Source organism: Anas platyrhynchos, chromosome 5, assembly GCF_047663525.1.
Source record: "Anas platyrhynchos isolate ZD024472 breed Pekin duck chromosome 5, IASCAAS_PekinDuck_T2T, whole genome shotgun sequence".
In the NCBI taxonomy this organism is placed as follows: domain Eukaryota; kingdom Metazoa; phylum Chordata; class Aves; order Anseriformes; family Anatidae; genus Anas; species Anas platyrhynchos.
In genome coordinates this window covers 18986980-19007488 of record NC_092591.1, presented here as the reverse complement: position 1 = coordinate 19007488, position 20509 = coordinate 18986980, and the positions used below count along the sequence as shown (strand labels likewise).

Below are 20509 nucleotides of genomic sequence, written 5' to 3'. Positions count from 1 at the left end.
GTGTAACCCTAAATGCAGGTGTCTGCTTGGATTGACTGTAACTGAAACACCTAGGAGAGCACTTCTATTTCCCTCAGCAAATCATGTATTCACCAAGCTGGTCTCACACTGTGAGTTGCAGAGGACTGGTCTTTCTCCACACTGAACTGCAGAGGGAGGAACTTAAACAGATTCAAGCAGAGTTTTTGTTATTGTTTCTTAAAAAGCAATAAATAATTAACATGATGGGTGAAGCATACACACCTGGGGGAAAAAAAAAAAAGAAAAAAAAAAGGTTCTTAAAAATGAAAGATATGGGAGAATAAGAAATATGCTGGAGTTGCTGAAATGTGCTCACCAGAAGAGATACAGAGCCAAATTTATGTTGACTCTAAAGATTTAAGTAATCAGTCTTTATCTGCATGAAGTAATGTCCTTATTCCATCAGCCTTAATGAAATGAGTATGACATCTTGGATGGTGAGGTCATAGGCAGGCTGGAAGCAAGCACACTTCACTCTCAAAACTTCAAAATCATTATTCCACCATCTACATTAATTTCATGTTCTATTCTGCGTATATGCACTGCTGAAGAGGTTGCAGGTATATTCTCTCATCTAATCCCTCTGCATTCAGGTATCTGTGTCTTAAGTCATACAAGGGATTGTAAGGCCATGGTTAACCTGCTGCTTTTGAAGCTAGGCTTGGTTTGAGGTTTCAGTTCCAGGGACTGGATGCCTTTCTGGATGACCGGATGCATTCCCATTCCATATAGGAAGGGTTCAAATCTGAGCTAGTGCAAATCCTGCTGGTGTTTCCTGGACTGGAGAGTTGATCTGCTCTGAGAACAGAGACAGAGTTTAAGGCAGGAAGTGTAGTGTGCTGGGGCTGTTAGGCAGACTGGGCTTAGGGCGCACCCCAGTCCCATGTATATAGGACACCTGTACAGTCTAAATTGGTTTGCAGCAAGGGAATTCATATTCCAGTGACCCTAAATAATAGCAAGGAAGAACAATAAATAAAACAGAGAAACTAAGGCAGACTCCTTCCCAGGGTAGGATAGAGAAGCAAAAAGAGAAGTACTTGCAATGAACTTTCATATGTCAGATTTGCAGGTTTTAAATCATGAAAGAAAAAGAACAGTTTTAAAAAGTTCCTAAATCTTCTTTGATGTTCATCAGAGAATATTTTTACTAAGACAGTTTTTGTATATGCAGCTCTAGGTTTGCTTTCTAAGTGTAATCTCCCTGAATAGAATCATTTGGGTTGGAAAAGAACTTCAGAACAGTTAAGTCCAAATTTCAACCTGACCTACTGAGTCCTGCCACTAAACCAAGTCCCTTAGTGACACATCCACACATTTCTCAAATACCTCCAGGGATGGGGACTCCACCACTTCCCTGGGTGAGGATTAAGCAGTCCAATGCTTAATCATTCTCTCCATGAAGAAATTCTTGCTAATGTCCAATCTAAACCTCCTCTGGCACAACTTGATACTGTTTGATGAAGTTTCTATGGCAAGAGGTGAAGTCAGAAAGAGCACTGACATATTTAATGTGACAGCACTAGTGAGATCCTCTCCTGCACAGAGAAGCTGTTGCCATTTAGATGTTTTCAGATCACTCATGCTCATCCAGCCCATATTCAGGCAAGATAAGTTTGCTCTCAGTTCTCCGTTGCATGTCATTCAGCATGCTACAATATTTCTCTACGTTTTCCTATCTTGGTAGTAATTTTGAGTAATCATTACTTCAAGCCTACAAATACACTCTATTTGGTCTTTACTTTTCAGTGCTGCAGTGAATACCAGACAAATCATGGAAATGTTGAAGACTGTCAAGGACTGGGAAATAAAATGATGGCAGCAAAGCTACTTTTATGGGAACACTAAGGTGTTGCTGTACAGGCAGCAAGACATAGGCAAAAGCTGTAGCCATCTTGGAACATCCATAGGAAAATAGATGAGTACAATCTGGGATTGTTTTTTATTATTATTATTAATTTTATGTAAAATCACCTGCCAGCCAAAGGCATGTTTGCATGTCTTCATGCTTCCATTTACAATTCATTGCTCATTATTGTACATTTCCTCATTTAGGAGGGAATTTACCCCGCATTGTTGAATTGGCAGTAAGCCACAAAAAAATCAGTTTATGTCCCATAGCAAAATGAGTAAATAAATAAAAATCTATCCCTTTTTAATTTGTGTCACTTGTAATCAAAAGACCAAATCAGAGAAATTTATTAGGGCAAACACTATATGTGGATGAAATTAATACTACGTTCATTGGCCTTGTCTAAGAAATTCAGTCATGGAAGATGTGCCTACATTTGCAAAAGCAATTGTAATAAATGATTTAAGTTTTAATGCACCTGATCCAGGGGAAAATTAGTTTATCCATAATAGAAATAAAATAAAATAAAATAAAAGTTTCATTATAATTCTATGCAAAGTAAAGAATGAATACTCCTGAAACTGAAGTAATTATGAATCATTTGAAGATATGTTTAAATGAACTGTAATGGAATTTCTGTAAGAAAGGAAAGAAATTGACTGAGATTTCAATTCATTAGTGGACTGCATCTAAGATTTATGCATTAGGAATAAATACATTTATCTGAAACAGGATTGTTTTTCTCCTGAAACAGATAAGAACCTTTAAAAGCTTTTCAAAAAAAAAAAAAAAAAAAAAAAAAAAAAAAAACTAACGGTAGGGATTCTATCCCTGTCTGTTGCTTATTACCATCATGAAACTAAAAGTATAATGGACTCACTCAGGGATTAGGAGTCCATTGTCCCAAACACTGCACAAGTGTTTCATCCAGATACTCTGACACATACATAGTTCAGCACCTCAGATCATATAACACAGAATTTAGCAAAGCTCTGGATCCTGGCTTAATTTTGAATATGCATGCCAGTACACTCCCAATTCAGCATAGCAGAAGCCTAATTCCACTATGTCTAGTTCCATTTCTACGTCTAATTCCATTTTGTTTCCTACGTTTTCACAGAAAGCATACATAACTATGCCTTACAAAAAGAAATTCTTCCCTTCAGGTTCAAAGATACATATTTATTTTTTTAAAACAGATGTAACCATTTAAGAGCTCAAACAATCTGCACTAAAGCATATCAGATCACTTATAAATTAAAGTATATTCACTTTTCTTTCTGTCATAGTTATGCTATAACTACATAACTCCAAATAGCAATATAGTTAGTGCATAATAATTATCATGATTGCAATTAGTAGGACCCAAAGAGACACATAGCTCTAATCTTCTCAAATATTTCATGTTTAGTGTCTCTCCAAAAAGTGCCTAAAATGACACTGCACACTTTCATCTAACTCCTAAAACAATATTTTTAGCTCCTTCTGAAATATATATTTTATATTATTTATTTAACATCTCAAACAATTTACTTTCTCATTTGTAGAATATAGTCATAGATTTAAAATAAAGCACACTTCTAGAAATCTTCACATCAATTAAATTTAACAAAAATAATTCCAATTATTACTCACTTCAATCTAATAAAAGTGTCATTCTATTTGATAGAAACAGCAACAAATAATTTCAATGAAGGTCCTAAACTTTTCCCAGAAACTCTACCCTTTTGTGGTCTTTTGCAATCTGCCATTAAAGTAACCCTTTTCAAATAAAATAAGAATGACTTCCAGAGACAACAGACCCATATGGAGATGGCTCAACCCTCCTTTCCCATATTTTGAGAGCAATCCAACTCCAACTGCTCCATTCATTTCATCTGTGCCACAATGCACTGGGGTTATGAAAAGAAAATCACTTCCACGTTTGAAAACTTATCCACTAAAATTATTGACCAAAAGTCTCAGCTACTCCAGTATTTCAAATATTTTACTTCTTTGACTCAGATGTCACTTTATACTACATCAAGAATTCTTTGTTCTCTTTTAGACAGGACAGCTAATTCTAGGATATGAAGTCCTTTAAAGCTGAACAGCCTTTTACAAAAACACCATCTATCATCCAGCCAATAACCTGTATATAAGCCAATATCCTATCTTTCTGAAATTCCCCCCCCCCCCCAGTTTGTAATTTTATTTCCTTCAAAGACTGCTTGTTCACATAAAAGAGAATTGACTGAGCAATGGATATTCTACCTGTAGAAGGAAACTATTTTCCTTAATCACTCAACAGACCAAATAAAAATTTAGCTTTTCTAGTGACTAATCCAAAGAAGGGGGAGGAGACATAGCTACATGCAAACAAATAAATTCTAGCATGAAAGCAGAGACAGATTAAGAAACAACTATATGCAACTTATTGCAAATAGAAGTGACACTAAAAAAAAAAAAAATACATGAGCATATTTATCCCACCAGAAAAAAAAAAAAAAAATCACAACAATTACCATAAAAACTGAAGGGTAAATATATAGAAACATTTCAGGCTGTACTAAGGGAAGCTTAGAGTTTGTCTCTGTAGCTGATGCATTGAAGCAATGAAGCTTCGCAAAATATATTTCCTAGTGTGAGGGAACTAGTTTACAGTTTGGAGAGGCTTCTGTCTCCTACAGCATATTTGTCATTTTCTTCACTCCTTCTTCATGGCTCACTTCTACTCTATCCATCCTCCAATATGGCTGATGGATCATCACAGTTCTTGTTGCTGTTCCTTATCAACTGTTAGTTAAATGTCACTGGGTCCTCACTGATTTATAGATACATTAAATTATTGAAGCATTCTTTTACTTGCTTCTTATTAAGTCTGTTTCCTCATATTCCCAGACCCTTATTCACATTTATCTCACTTAGCTGACTCCTGTCTTTTTCTTTTCTCTCTTTGTGTCGAAGACTGAAACAAAGTAGATGCTGAGAATGTCATCTATCTTCATGCGATCTATTATTTAGATTCTTCATTTTAAAGAGAGTGGATGAGTCAGGACATCTTTAATTGGATTAAACTTTCCCTGCTAGGTTGCTTGGTTGTCCATTATAGGTCAAGAGCAACTGTATGCTGACCTCTGTATAATGAGTGAGTCAGTGATTTCAGGTGTTCACAAAAAGATGACGGAGGAATAACTTTTATTATTATGTCACCAATTCGGATTTTAGTCAGCTCAGTATGGTTCAAAAGCATTCTTCTGGGTCAAACCTCTCACAGAATTTGAATTTCTGATCATACCAAGATCAGCTAAATAAAAACCTGCAACACAAATGGAGCTAATAACGTTTTCAAGATGGGAGCCTCTTGCTAAACAGAAAAGGAAATTAAAGTTGCAAAACACAATGAGGGGTATTCATCCAGCTATGAGTGGTTGAACTGACATTTTTCATGTTGTAGTTACTTTTCAAAAGATAAATATTTTTATTTACAACTGCTGAAAATCTGGAATCTGACCTAACCCATTTGTACTAAATTTTGTTAAAAGTATAAATAGTTCTGCTTGCAACACCATACAACACCACTGAAACCTTCAATGAATGTGAAAGTCCTTTGCATACACAGAAGAACTCTACACAGACCATCAGATATCATTGGTCAGGTACTTGTACATAGACAGATGCTGTGAGACAGGAATGATCCTGTCTAATATAAGTAAAGCATTTTGCAGAAAAAATATTACTGAGCTTTCACATGGGCAGAATCCAGAAACCTGTTCTCAAAACTGTTTTTATGTATGCATCTATTTCTGTGATAATGTTTTTCTGAAAACAGGCTGTTCTCCTGAATTTTCAGCTAAATACTGCCAAAATTATAGCACTGAAATTTAAATAAATTTAATCCATAACCATTACATTAAGTATCTTTGTATCCTATATACACAGCAACAGTACTCTCTAACTGTTATACTCTGCAGAATAGAAGTAGACTTAACCATACTTTTGATTAAAAATACAAAACCATTTATCAAATTGATTTCTTAATCACAAACAAAAAAAAAATGATGAATTTTCTGAGATGGATTAATCTTCACATGATCACCATGAGTAACAACACAGCACTTTCTTGGAAAACAGTTAAACAAAGTACTTATTTTGCAACACTAACATTTTTCTCAGCTCTCCCACTTAGCAGATTCCATTTTCTGACTTAAGATGCCAAAAGTGTTTTTTGGAATATTTTGAAACCTTTTCATTAAAACATTAAGAAGAGATTATGAAAATGAAATCTGAGATCATAGAAAATGGCTATACAAAATTAAAATCTCCCCATCTGTTTCTTTCATTGTTTGATAAATTTACAATGCAAAATAGCTCTGTTGGGTTGAAGCATGTATATATAAAATATACATGTATACGTGTGCATAAATGGATATATGTATGTATTATGGTGTACATATATGTATAAAAAACTAGGACTGATGTCCATTGGTTCACATTACATGAACAGACCCTCAGAATTAGCAGTAATATACATTTTTTTTTTAAAGGATCTTGATGTTTGATCAACGGTTGCACATAGATTTTTTTTTTCCTCAGCTTTCAGTATGAAAAACTATTTATTCATCCATGTTAAATAAGATGTTTAACACTGAATAGGAAAATGCATCTGATCTCAAGGTAGGTAGATGAAATGTAGATACATGATGCTGCAAGTGCATTCCATAACAGATAAACATAGAATAAGAAACAAATTTCATTTACTGAGAATGCGCTGACTTCTGTAAGAGAAAAGCTGAACAGTATTTGGTCAATAGTTATAGCTAGATTACTAACAATACAAATGAATGTGATACTGGCAATGGCAGAAATAAATATTTTTATCTATTTGAAATTAGTCTGATCCTTACCGAAAAAAAAAAATACAGAATTTCATATAGATTAACAAAATATCACATCACTTCTTCTAATAAAAGGTATAAACTTCAATTTAACTTGTTCCTCTCACTGAACAGTGCTCTTCCATTAGAAATATCTCTTAGTTACATACCCATCACTTTTAGAAATGCAAGCAAATCTGGTATTTAAACATGTATCTTATGGGGGGAAAAGTATATATATATATTTTATTTATTAATTTTTCCTCAAAATATACAAAAAGGATAGACTGGAACAATGAATCTATCAACTATGAAATGAAATGCATTAATGTTTTGGTGTGGGTTCTTTTTTTGTTTGTTAGTTTGTTTTGTATTAAGAAGGCAGCATTAGCACTTTTGGAGATGCAGCTGCAGGACATTTCTCTCCTAGAATGTCAGTCTACAGTATTTGTTCTGCTTCACAAGATGTTATGATAACACTAGGATGATGTCTGCCCTGTTTGTCTCAGAAAGCAGCGAGGAGTGGAAGCTTTTTAATTACATCAGTCTCTGTAAAAATTAGAACATTTTACAAGGTTTAAAGAAAACACAAGGAGAAAGGCAAGAAATACAGTGAATAGGATTTGTGTGGGATCAGAAGCAGTGGCATGGATAAGGTGCAAAACTAAGACTGTGACCAGTTTTGATTGTCACAGTTCCCATGACAATCTTTCTCCCGTAATACTGCCCAGAGTTCTAATTTTAAAAATTATATTCTTTTTTAGCTAAAATTCTCCCTCCAGTTTCAGTTGGCTGGGACATTTTTCTTTCCTTCTGATGTGACCTGCATGCAGATTTAAAATGAGCAGTGTTAAGTAGCTGTTCCATTTAATTCAAGGCACGTTGCCATTGACAGATCATATTGTATCACACTGAGGGCCACTGAACTGAGAATCAGGGGTGAATAGCTGGAGTGAGTATCTAACCCTAGTGAATCAACAGCAAAACTTCTTTTTGTACCAGTTAGGGTAGGATTTGATAACTTTGACATTGCTATAAACTTTCAGCAAGTCACCGAACATTTCTATTTCCCTTTCTTGTCTTTTCTACTTAATTCCTCTTTTACAAAAACTGCTGCTAATACTATGGTAATAGTATTATATTATACCTTATACATCCAAGTCAGTCCTGATCTCAGTCATCAGGGTACTACTGGGTGGTGCATATTATACTTTACCAATGTATGTGGGCTATTACCAAGCCCACAGAAATGTTTAATGTCATATGTACTTGCAAACCATGACCCAGTGCATATCTTGTTAGAGCAGTAATTCCTCAGGGTTCTCAGTCCTGCTCTGGATCTGCAAAAAGGCAGACATGGTAGCAAGTTCCTACCAGGGGTTGCCTGAAGACCCCAAGAGAAGACCTCATCAGAAACAAAACTATCCAGAAAAAGAATTGATCCATAAGAGGCTTGTACTGCCAGAAGAAATAGGACAGAGCTCCATCTGTTTGGCTGCACCTGCCAAATGGAGAATGTCCTCTTTCTAAAGACTTTGCTTTTTGGCCAAACAGCAAGCAGCATACCAAGAGGCAAACCATGCAGGAAGTAACTGGATGATATAGCAAAATGGACAGCAGGTTGCTGAACACATGAGACTTCAAAGAAAAACAAGAAGACAAAGGCTAGCCCCCACAGTCATTATGGAAAAGGGCAAGCTACACAAGCAAAAAATGGGCATATTTAGACCCTTATTAACCTTTTATTACAGGTAGTGGAATCCTATTTCAGGGAACTGTAATCACCATTCAAATAAGCACGTAATCACAGAGGGACATGGCTAACCTGAGTGCTTTCCACTTCTTTAAATAAACTTATATTTTTCCCCAGTAAAAAATAAAAAATAAAAATATCAGGAATGCAAAGCTGAGTTACCTGAGCTGATAACAAATGCCAAAGGGTTGTAAAACAAGACAGGCTTCAAATTATCTATTTCACAAATGATAAGGAGTTCTAAATTTAGTGAACCTTGGGCATAAATGGAAGAGCAAGTCACAATCTCTTAATTCCTGGTATCAGCAGAACAGTTTCACTAACCATCTTGAGTTGAGAATGGGCAGAAAAAAAATAAATATATATATATATATATATACATATATACACATATATAACCTCGTAGAAAAAGACAGGTGGTGAATGGAGCAGCACTATTTCATCTGATTTGAAGTCTAACAAACAGATTTCCAAATTCTTTTTCCCCTTTCAGGCTTCTATTGTAGTTACTTCTGAAATTGACAGCCTAAAAAGTACATTCTGAATTAGTTTAGATTGCTAATTTTATGCTTTATTTCTTACTCTTTGATTTTTCTCTTCACTTTCTAGCCATAAACCCTTATCCCAGGCTGAAATGTCTTAACTTCTTATAAGGACAATATAAGCATCCCTCAGCCTCACTATTTGAAAGTATCTTGTATTTGCCTGTTCGTATTTTATATTTGTTCCTATTTACCTCACTGCATATCTGTCCGGTATTTTTTTCCCTCAGTGTAAACCTGGCTGGTTATTTGTAAATTAATTTGGTAAAAATACACATCATAAAATATCAAAAGTTATGTTAATAGATATGGTACTAATATAATTAATCAAGGAAATATTTAAGCAAGTAAGATGGCATCACCAAAGATGAGCTCCAAAATCATCACCTACACAATAAGTAAAAAAATAAATAATAATAATAAAGTGAAATTTTCCAAAATACTATTTCAGCTATACTAAATACATGTAGTGAACAGTCTCTGGTGCTGAAAACCTCATTTGATGTATGGAATGTGGTTGAAGGGACATTCTTTCCGTTAGGCTATTATTTGAAGAAAAGCTAGAATAAAAAAGAACTTTCTTGCTTCCTTGAGTGCAAGTGAGCTCAGAATTACCCCAAGCATGGTATTTTGTCTTTCTTAGACACAAACTTCACTGTACAGCTCTGTGAGAAATTAATTACTATGCAAAAAAACATCAGTAATAACTGCCGTATATAATATTCCATGTGGCATCTCAGATAATGCTTACGAGTTCATCTCTTGGTCAGAGATGGATCTATTTTTTGAATAGAAATTACAGGTGGAACCTGTAAGCCAAAATTACCCAGAATGGTTGAAGCACTGCGTTTTCTTGTATGTAACATCATTCTAGAGAGTTCTCTGCCATGGGGGACTGCATGAAGGTGGAGAGTTCTAGGAGTGATTACAGGAGGGCACAGCCTGATTTATACAGTCCCTTACACAGATCCAAGATAACTCCAAAATATTTGCTATTCTTCACCCGGAGCTGCTCAAAATTTAAAAATGGGATGGTTTGTTTTCCAGCTACCCCAAATATTAAGACTACTTAGTTCAATGCCAACTCAGCCATTCACAGGGAAATGAGTTAGATTCCTTAGCAACTCCTACAACATGTGGATCTAAAATTACAGCATTCCAAATGTTCCTGTTGCTTGTATCTGTATTTTCTTTCAGTTAATTCCAGAGATAAAGAAGCAGTTTAAAATTTCATCCCAGATGTAAGTTTTGTATTTTTGGCTCAGCCAGCTCTCCACCTAGATCTGTGAAAAACTCAAGGATGGCAAGCTCATTCGGAAAAGAACAGCAGTGCAAATTAATCTTTGTTTGGCTTGTGCCTTCCTTGTGTACCAGGAATACATGTTATTTAATTTGTGCATTTGGTCTTCCAAAAATCCTAGACTTCTTTCTCAAAATTTTTGGAAATTTTTAAAATTAATTTGGCAACATTTTTCTAGTAAAGATTCAAGAAGGAAAAAGTACCTATTTTCACACTTCTCTGAATGATTAGCAAAAGCCCAGAAGCACGAATCTACTGTAAGTAGATCACAAAAAATAAATAAATAAAATAAAATATAAAATAAAATAAAATAAAATAAAATAAAATAAAATAAAATAAAATAAAATAAAATAAACATTGCCAAGCAGTGATAGCAGTGATTAAATCATTCATCTTCCTGTGCTACAAACTAGCTTTTTTGTTCTACTTTTGACATAGATGATATCATCACAAGAAAAACAAAGATCGATATCCCTTTTTCCTACCCCTTTGGTATCTGAATGAGTCATCTCCTTTCCCAAATTCTGCATTCATCTAATATAAGATTCTTGTCCAATTATAGAGCTTTATCTCATGAAAACTTTGGTGCAACTAACATTCTCATAGGGATATGCCAAAATCACCCTCAAATTGCTGCCTATGTCAAGTGTTAACATCATGTTCACTGAAAACTGGTTTCATAGGTGCTTCTTGATTGAAGCATTTTGTTGAAATAGCATTTGTAGCAACTGCCTCACAAAGTCTGCTAAAATATATTGATTTTAATATAATAAATCTGAAATCTTCGAAACGGTGAGCTTTATTGTCCCCAGATTTTATCAGTCTGGGATAACTATGTTAGGTCCTGACAATGAATTTCACTATAAAAATTAAGCTGGAATCAGTGCAGTTCTAGATACAAATACAGAAATTGTTCCTTTGTACATCACCGTGCCTAGGTATTAGCAGTCTTAAGAGCCACACATCAATCATGGACAGTTCAGAACTCTAAATAAGAATAGGCCTCACTGAAAGCTGTAGGACATTATGGCTTGGCTACCTATATAAACCTCCCAGCCTGACACTTCATCAGTGTTCTTACTGGCAAACTATGCATTAAGAAACCTCCATAAAAAGTGAAATTTTCAATAGTTCTTAAACTATGGAGAAGAACTTGATGAAAAAAGAAAGCCTTGGAGCAATGCAGCTAACAAAGCAGCCCGGTATCCATGGCTGCTGCAGTTAAGTTTGCAGAGTCAAGGCAATACAGGCCTGCAGTAGGAAACAATCTGTGTGTGAAGCAAATTTTAGTTTGCTTGTTGCCTGTCTCTAATTTACCATTTTCATTAAATATAGCTTTTAAAAAACTTCAGAAAGCTATCCTGCTTTTATTAAAAGATATTTTACAAGGTGCATGTATGTACTTATGAATACAATACACTTCTGCATTCATCAACACTGAACAACCCGCCAGTCTTTGCACTGAAAAAAGGAAAAACAAAACAGGCCTCAGGTAGACTTTTTCCAGATTTAACAGTTAACTATTTTGAAGAATTACATTTATGTGAACATAGGGAACATGCATGTCAAAGAGGGTAGATTAGCATCATTATTTTCAATAATGCATAACTTCACCTTTAGCTTTACCCACTTTTCCCAAGCAGTTTGAATAGTGTTTTTTATTTCACAGATGCACCCCCCACTGCTATTTGTATCCTGATGCCCATTAAGCAGAGATATCTACTTGGAATATTTAATATACAAAATAAAACATACAAATATAATGCTGCATGAAAAACAAACAAACAAACAAACAAACTTAAATGTGCATTGTCACGTTATTTGCTTATTAATTTGATTCCATAAATTTCCCACCAATTATGATAAACAATAATTATACTTTTTAGTATGGAATAGTAGTCAAGGAGTGTTAAAAACTGACTTTTTCACAAGAACTGTTTTATTTTTTGCCTTGAAAACTGTATACAACAAATCTTTAGCAGAGTCTATTTGAAAGTGTGCCAGAGTAAAAAACCTACATGTACTTTTAATGTGGAAACATGAAATAGGAGAAAAAAGAAACAGCATTTTCTAACAGCACAGCTCTGGTTTGTCCAGAAAACAAAACCAAAAACAAACAAACAAACAAAACTAACTATTAAGAAAATTGGGAGAGTTTACCAATGTAATTCTTATATCCAGGTGTTTGGGACAAAACAGTCTTCGCCTAGGTTTCATTGAATTAATCAAACTACCTGGAATGCCTCATCTACTAAGGATTTTCCATTTATACCTGTCTAGAAATGACACATTGTCTGGAAATGACAAGCATCTGAGGAGTTGTGGCATGGAGGATGTGTCATTCTTACAGTATACAATGGTATATTACAATCCACTGTTGTTAATCACCATATCTTTTCTTTTTTGATAGACAATCAAGGAATAATCTATAAATATGCAAGACAGGTTTTAAGAACATACTACTGTTATTCCATCTACATGATTTATTTGGGAACATTTTAATATATGCCTGCAAGAATCTTGCAAGCCCTCCACATTAAAATTCTGCTTACAGAGTGTTAATGGACAGGTATTAAAACATTAAAATAATTAAGTCATTGATACAATTCAGTGGAGTCAAAAGGCTTCCTTAAATTGCCTTATAATTTAGAGCAGGAACTTCATTAATCAGAAACAAAATAATGTAAGATCTATCAAAGAGAATGTTATGGTGGGGGCAGTAATTTATTGTGACAGATCTTTACTCTCTGCTAGATACTATGCCTAAAAAGATGTTATCACTGTACTTGAGCAGCAGCAAAAGTAATAACGCAGGAAAACGTGGCAGCAAGCTATTTGACACAGAAATTCACAGGTCTATTCCCAGATGGTCAGGATCCTTGCATTATGTTCAGGATTCATACATTCAACTTCAAATACAAGTACAAACTTGAAGTTAAACCAGCAGTGCAGGGACTTGGTATTCACAAAAGCTAGCTTTTCATCTGATACCAAAAAAAACTTATATTTTGAGAGCCAAAGGTAATTGCAAAAGGCTGGTCAGGCATTTTGCATATGTGGCCAATATTCACTACATTCCTTTCACTTACTGAAATAATGCCTCATATTTTTCAGGTTTATGAACATTCAAACATACAAAACAAAAAGATCAAGAACATATCAAATCTGAATCAAATATGTTTAGTAACATTTGATTGAGGAGCAACGCATGCAAAAATTAGATGAAGTTTCTACAATTGAAATTTAACCCTTAATTTAATAATTTAACTTAATTACTTAATGTGAAGAATAATTACTATTGGAATTTCATAAACAGGTCTAAAAAGATGGCTGTTTCATTGGTCATAAACCTTAATGAGCACTTTGTAGCAAACTTCAAATCAAATCTAGGAGCTGACACAGATTGTTTTTTTTTTTGCCACAGACCAAGATAGCAGGTAGAATCTAAATCTTTGGAGAGTAATTCCTCTTAAATAAACATAAACTCTGAATTGACATTACATACAATTTCTCCCTTATAATATCTCCATTTACATCTTTCTTTCCCTTCCTTTTCAAGAAAAGAGGATATGCAGTAGAGCTTTAGTTATCTATTAAGAGTGTATTCAGTAACTATGACATGTTCCAAAATCATACATTTTCAAAATCATAGAATGGTAATAATATTACCACATCAATCAAGTTGAAAGATAGATTTCTCTGCTTGGGAAATCTGACTTTCCAGCAAAACAAAATTGTAACAGCAGCTAATTTTTTTTTTTTTTTTTTTTTTTTGAGATGGGCAAGATGTTCATTTCTTATTTTTTTGAACAGTTGTCTTGCCTAGTATGCACATGTGTATTATCAATTATTTGTCTCTACAAGAATGTTTCTTACATTTCACATTGTGAATTTCTTTTTTACTTATCCATGACTACTGCTCTATTATGTTAAATTACTTATGATTCTTGCATATGATGCTTTGTTTCAAAACCTGATCTTGTTCAGGAATAACTGCTTTACTTCACACTTGAATCTGGCATATATGTCAATGTTTTGCATCGCCTCATTCTTTGCATGGCACTAGAGCCTATACAGCTCATGGACAATACAATTTTGCAATGGGTTGAAGAGCTCGGGCAAATATTCAGTTCTAATGTAGGATCTTTAAATTCCCAATGTTTTGAAGTATAATTAAATCTACAGAAAACAGAGTTCACAAGAGAAACTCAGTGTGTATGTATCTTAGTTACTATCTCAAATCTCTCTCAAAAGTACAAGATGAGTTAACCCAGTATTTTGTTCAGTACAATGTTTATTTATGAGAAAAACAGAAGTAAAATGGCAGGAAAGAAAAGGAAGATGAAAAGGGAAAAGAAGAGGAAGACGGTAAAAGAGATAATAATGTGGTTAAAAATACCTGACTCATGCCCTCATTCTTGACTGTAGTCTAGCAATGCCAGCACTTTAATTTTAAGAATAAATTTAGCAAAAAAGCTCTTTGAAGTTTACACAACACCAAAATAAACTGTAAGCAAACTGAGAAGATGGAATTGAAATACACAGCCAGGGGTTAAAAAAAAAAAAACAGTAAACACAATCTGCATCATCTATTGCCCAATAACTTACAGGTGCATACAAGGAAAAGTACAGCAAGTAAATATCCACCTACGTAACTAGTTTATTTGGAAGATATATTTTTTCCCCTTCTAATTTTCAAAAAGATATCACAGAATATTTTTCCCTAAGACGTTTTAGAAAACATTGTTTTTTTCTTCATCTCTGCACAGCATCAGCTACCACACTTCAGGGAAAAAAAACCTCACTGATGGCTAAAACAGTCACTTATTTCATAATGCAGTTAAACACTACATGTACTGAATACAGGAATAAAAGCAAGCCCTAATCCTCCAGAGATTTATTCCTTGTTTTTAAGTATAGGAATATGTGAGTCATCCTAATTAAGTCATTAGGATTATCCATTTTAAGGTAATTGAGACTATACTGTACATTAAAAATTAGAAACCTACATAAGTTTTTCCATGTTTAAGTAATATGTTATTTTGCACCTATTAAACACGAAATATATATATATCTTAAAAGGATTCAGTATATAGCAAAAGGTGATTTTCTGTGTGTGACTGTCCATCCAGACCTCATACCGCATGCAAATAGATGTAAAAACAAACATACATTTATTTATTTATTCATTAGCTCTTTCACAAGGATGTAAACTAAGAATGAGCAAAAAATGCAACCCATTCTCCGCAACTTCTCTTGTTAGTTTCAGCCTCTGGGTGCATTTTAGAAGGCATTGTAGATCGTCTTTACCCGGGACTGCATTTGTATTTTATTTTTAAACAGCTAGCATGATAGGACTTTATTCACTACAATGAGAACATGGGTAGCAAGAGTCCATACAGAAAATGTTTCAAAGTTAAAAATAATTTAATTCCTTTTTGGACAGGCATTTTCATGCCAGGTTCTCAGAATAACTTTGTTATCACCATCACATATTTTGTATAAACTAGGCTGATATAAGCTGCTACACTAAAGAGAAGAAAACTGTCATTGACACAGTTAATAAACTATCCATATTTTAGAAACTCTACATTATATATTAATATCAGTGCCATCATAAGAACAGTATTCACATATAACCTGAGCCCACTACCCTTAGTGCTGTAAACCCATCACAACTTGCTGTCAGAACTACATTTAACATCATCTGATTGTCCAAAATGAAGATCTGGACATTTACCTCTCTTTTGTACAACCCTCAGAAGCAGAGAAGATCAGATTGTTCTACAGAAAGTGAACAGTAACTTACAGATTGCAGTGGGACTCCTGATTCAGTAAAATCCTCACCCTGAAGTGACATACAACAAAGAAATGTCATGCCAATGAGGCAGAAACTGATGCAGTCATCTCTTCTGGTGCCATGTGTTGGTTTCCTTCCTGAAGTAGCTATTAACGAGAACAAAAGTTAATGTCTGTTAGTTTTTAGGAATAAGGCATAAGAGGCATACATAACGGATAGCATGGTCCTATAAATAAAATAGTCTGATTCAAGAGGCAATTAGATAATTCATCTTCACTACTGTGTATACAGTAATAGCCTTGTGGGTTAGCTTGCTCTGTATGGCTCAAAAGCTTCTTTTTCTGCCACTTCATAGGAGGGTAATTTTGACTTTAAAGTTCTCCTGTTTTTTCCTGACTAGGTACACTCCCACTTGTTAATACTGGAGTAGTTACCACACTTTGAGTGAGGAAGATGTTTTTTGGAAAGGATAATTTTTTAATTCTTTGTTACTGATTCTGCTTTAAAAGTAAAACCTGGCTGCCTAATGTGATGCCTCTTCCTGTGTGCCCTGAGTTCACTTGCCTGTGGCACATTCTTGCCATGTAGTGCAGGGTCAGAACTTCTCTGGGCAGTAAACAGGTCATTCACAGCAAAGATAAAAAAATCTATTCCAGATTTATACAGAGAAGGACTTAGCTACACAGGTTCACATAGCCCAGGTATCATCTGTCTGAACTGGAGGAACAGAGGCTGAATGGAATTTTTGGCAGGCAAGTTCTTTTGATTAACTGTTTAGAAAAAGCCACAAAATGTTACCTTTCTTGCCCAATGGATGGAGAAGAACCTCAACCAGAATCACAACAGGTGGAGCTCTGGAAGGACTTTCTCATCTCCAGTTTATTCCCTGGAATAATGATTAATATTATGAGTAATAAATTCCATAGTTATCCCACTCTCCTACAGTGTCCACTGTTTTTGATAACTGATTTCATGAGCAACCACATTTGCTCTTTATTTGACGTATGTCCATGAGACCTATGTTTGGGTGCTGCTGAAACTTCTAAAAAGCACTATTACAACCCCTCCATGTACAACCTCCAGCTTCATAGCAGATGGCCCCAAAACAGGGCTGTGAACCAAAGCCACAATAGGAACATTACTGGCTTATGGGTTTTTCAGTGAATCTATTTACATTTAGCAGCTGTAACACATCTGTGTGCCCCATCATTGACACCAAACAATTTTTATGCTAAGTAAGAATAAACAGTGGAACAGCCAGGATGCTCCAGGGAAGGGAGGAAAAAGAAAAAAAAAAAAAAAAAGGACTTGTCCTAGATCACAATAGTTTTATTCCTTGTACAGCTACTGACGACACATTAAAAGATAAATAGAATCATAGAATCATAGAATATCCTGAGTTGGAAGGGACCCTTAAGGATCATCAAGTCCAACTCTTGACACCGCACAGGTCTACCCAAAAGTTCAGACCATGTGACTAAGTGCACAGTCCAATCTCTTCTTAAATTCAATCAGGCTCGGTGCAGTGACCACTTCCCTGGGGAGCCTGTTCCAGTGTGCATTAAAAGATAAATAATATTACAATAAACATTTACTGTAATAATATGTAATATAATATATATATATTGCATATATATAATGTATATTATATTCATATATTTATATGTGTATATATGTATATTATATTTATATATATTTATTACATAATAAAACAATAAACATACAATAAACAATAAACATTTTAGTTTAATAGTTGCTTGTAAATCCAGATAGTTAACAGGTATGGGATAACATAGAATAAAGCATTAAAGTAGTGTAAGGAGACAGAAAATAGATGCCAGCAAATCACCAATAGCATGGGTAAGATGACAGCCAATATAGAATCAGAGAATGGTTTGGATTGGAAGGGACCTTAAAGATCATCTAGTTCCAACCCCTCTGCCATGGGCAGGGACCAGCTGCCAGCAGAAAGGGACCATCAGGATCAACAAATCAGGTGGGATCCACCAATATGATCCCCCTGGCATGATAGGTCTTTCTGCAGACAAAAACAGAAGCTCAGAGTGTGGTGTTTGAATATAGTTGCTGCTTTAATGCAGGAATTCCCCTGTTCTACGAGGGTCAGCAAAGAAGGGGTAAGCCCCCAGAACATGACTCAGTGCATTGCCCATAGGCAGATGTCTAGTTATTGGCCCTGGACAGGCCACCCCAGGCAGTGGTGGCTCTTTCTGCTCCTTATCACTCTGTTCCCATTTCCAGCCCCTGCATCTCCCCACACCAGCCAGCTGCAGGCCGGTGAGAGGGACACCTCATTGTGAAGATACTCTAGCGTTTTGTGCCAAGTGTGAAGAGCTCCTTGACCCTGAGTCAGAAGAATGTTTTCCAGCCCCTGGAGGACTTTTGTAGCTTTTCTTCCAGCCCTCTTTTGTGCTCCTACAGGTTTCATCAGAGACTGACAGCAGAGCAGCTGCAGTGTTCCTGTAATAGCTTTTCCAATGCCACGTGAAGGATCCAGGCCAATACTGACTTCTTGCTACTCCTCTTTCATACATCCAACATCACACTGAGGCACAGAATGACTCTCAAGCCACTCTGAATGATGTTTTGTGAGACATGATCTCCTGTCCTGAGGAGCATGTGTTCCTGGCTCTCAGGTGCGGTACTGTGGATGCCTCTTCAAACACAGCAGCTGGACTGTGACTATTTAAACTAATGATCCTGATAGTTTTGCAGCAGTAATCTGTCCTGCTCAGTCCTTGTGCCATCTGTAACTACCACCATCAATTTTATGGTTGTCATCCACATCTTTACTAAAATGATTGCCTTGCTCTCTGCTTCCATTTTATTGTCCCAGCAGGAACCGCATTGACCTTCATCTCAAGGTGCTGGAGTTGGTAAGGAGACTTGTCACAAAGCCAGAGACAGCTAACATGGCCTGTTAACCCTTGGTTACATCACTAGTTTAGAGCATTTACTGATCTCTTTGATAGGACTGTTTCCCCATTGACCTGTACTTTGCTTATCTGCATGGTGCTGCCATGGCACCAACTTAAAACTGCATGAACCTGGCCTGGACCCATGTGGATACTTTGACCAGCCCCAGTCTCTCATGGCAAAGACCAGAAGTTTTTCTAGCAAGATTTTCTATGCCAAAAGCCATTAATTACAGTGTTTAGCCAACACTTAGCTGTAGAAAATCAAATTATTCTTCCCATCATTTGATATGGGTTTGTGGCTTTCCTTTCTCAAACGCTCACAATGATTTCATAATCCCTCAGTCACTTGGGATTTTCCAAGTTTTCAAGACATTCCAGATCTTACCACTCACAACTCAGCCAGCTTTCCAACTAATTCCCTTGGGAGCCCCAGGCTGAAGCTTCTCGGCATGCTGATTCAAAAATATTCAGTATTATCAGACATCCTGCTTGCACTCTCCTCAGTGCAAAGTGACAGTTTCTCCAAGAACACAGCCAGGCTGGAGCAATACATGGATGAACACTGCCAGATTTGCAAAGAAAAGCTTCTCAGAAAGGTGCATACAACCTTTGACTCTATGTTCCAGTTTGTTGATTCAGTATTCTTTAGATTAATGTAAAATAATGATTAAACTCTTATATTATGAAGGGAATATTCTATTGTGAAGAGAACAGAAAGACACTGACACAAATGCCACGCTCCTTCACTCAAAACAGGAAGGGGCTCCTTGTATAAGAACTCATAGCTTGAAAAGACCAAATTTGTGAGATGAGCTCAAGTATAAAGATTAAATATTACAACCAGATACTAGAAGGCTACTGCACCTCAGTTTACCTTGGTACAAGCATTATTACAAGGAGAGCTTTCGTTAGCCCATATTTCCTGCTCTTTTATTGCTACCTGCTGGTTAGAACAGCTCATCATACTACTCTGTTACTATGCTACTTGTTACCATTTTCCCTGGCTAAACTCAAAGTCTCAATGTTCTTTTTAAAGTAGAAGTAATCCCTTCACATGAAGAACTTCTGAAAAATCCTAATGCCTCAGGGAATTTTATGCTATCAGATTCACAGACACTAGTTGTTTTGTTTTGTTTTGTTTTGTTTTGAGAAACAGAATGAAGTTTGAAATGCATTGTTTCATCATCTTCAAAATGGAGCATGAAATTAATTTCTGACATCAAGCATTTCTTGTACTAACTCTAAGATACAAAGAATAAGGTAGAAGCAAGAAAGGAAAAAAAAATAAAGATAAAACATTAATGATGGAAAGAAGATGGAAACAATAATTTGGAAAACTTAAATTTTCAAGATAAACTTGGAAAAGACATCTAATACCCTCATAGAATTAAAATTAAATCATTGCCTTTTTATGATATTTTCCTCTTTTTTATTCTCCTGGACATTATT

General features: G+C 35.4%; 1 long non-coding RNA gene across 7 annotated transcripts in view; it reads right to left on the bottom strand.

The window, feature by feature from the left end:
• LOC106016529 (uncharacterized) overlaps positions 1 to 20509 on the bottom strand; it is a 309486-nt gene that overhangs the window by 115303 nt on the left and 173674 nt on the right. For all 7 annotated transcript variants that reach the window (XR_011809545.1, XR_011809542.1, XR_011809546.1 and 4 more), the window contains 2 exons: positions 16923 to 17010; positions 16134 to 16270 (listed from right to left, as the gene is read on the bottom strand). This is a non-coding gene — a long non-coding RNA (uncharacterized lncRNA). The remainder of the gene's footprint in view (positions 1 to 16133; positions 16271 to 16922; positions 17011 to 20509) is intronic.